The sequence below is a fragment of the Mastomys coucha genome, unplaced genomic scaffold (assembly GCF_008632895.1).
Source record: "Mastomys coucha isolate ucsf_1 unplaced genomic scaffold, UCSF_Mcou_1 pScaffold23, whole genome shotgun sequence".
NCBI lineage: Eukaryota > Metazoa > Chordata > Mammalia > Rodentia > Muridae > Mastomys > Mastomys coucha.
Genome location: NW_022196906.1, coordinates 41,150,193 through 41,151,336, shown reverse-complemented (window position 1 = coordinate 41,151,336; position 1,144 = coordinate 41,150,193). Strand labels below are relative to the sequence as shown.

Sequence of the window (1,144 nt, the reverse complement as noted above, 5' to 3'; positions counted from 1 at the left end):
TTTTTTTTTTTTTAGATGCTAAGATATTAAACCAGGGGGAGCTGGGAGATTTTATGTAGAGTCAGCCTTTTACCAGGACCTCATGGAGACAGCATGGAACTTGCACCATTGGAAAACAGAGCTCTAAAGACAGTGTTTTTTGTTGTTTGTTTTTTTGTTTGTTTTGTTTTTACAGGCAGACATAAAAGTGAGGGTTAAAGCTTATAATGGACCCATGCTGGCTGGTGATCATTCTAGTCTCTTTGCCTCCATTGCTCATCTCAACTGATTGGCTTTCAGATAATGGCCAACCTCGAATGAGTGTACCTTCATTGCTCTCAAGCCAGATGGAGTACAGCTATACCTGGTAGGTGAGATCATCAAGCTATTCAAGCTGAAGGGGTTCCGCCTGGCAGTCATGAAGTTGGGCTTCTGAAGAACACCTGAAGCAGCATTACATTGACCTGAAAGACCGACATTTCTTCCTGGGACTGGTGAGGTACATGAACTCAGGGCCTGTGGTGGCCATGATCTGGGAGAGGCTCAATGTGGTGAAAATGCGCTGAGTAATGCTGAGGGAGACCAATCCAGCAGATTCTAAACCAGGCACCATTTATGGGGATTTCTGCATTCAAGTTGACAGAAAGAAACATCATTCATGGCAGCGATTCAGTAGAGGGTGCTGAGAAAGACATGATTTAAGCCCGAAGAACTGATTGACTACAAGTCTTGTGCCTATGACTGGGTGTATGAGTAGATGTGGACAAACCAGAGCCCTTTTCAGCATGACCGATGGGTTCCTGGACACAGCTCTTCATCCCACTGACTGGATGGATCATTTTCTCTAATACAATAAAGACCTTGGATCTGGGGTGGGGGGTGAGTTTATAATGGAAAATGACTTAATAAATATCACGGAGTTAAAATTTATCAAGGAGTTAACATGCCTTTGCTTGTTACTATATGCTTCCCTGTGATACAGTGGTGACCCAGATAAAGGTGATGCTCTGCCACTAGGTGTACAGGCTTGAGACTTAGAAAGATGATATAACCATCAAAGCAAATTGACTTTCTGAGACTTCCTACTGTTGAGGAATCCATTTCTTTAGATTAATATCCACCCCTACCCCCAAACATGTACAACACACACACATGAGAGAGAGAG

At 43.3% G+C, this 1,144-nt stretch overlaps 1 pseudogene; it reads left to right on the top strand.

Annotated features, from left to right (window-relative positions):
* The first annotated feature begins 286 nt into the window (after nucleotides 1-286).
* On the top strand, nucleotides 287-736 carry LOC116073607 (annotated as a pseudogene).
* The last annotated feature ends 408 nt before the right edge of the window (nucleotides 737-1,144 follow it).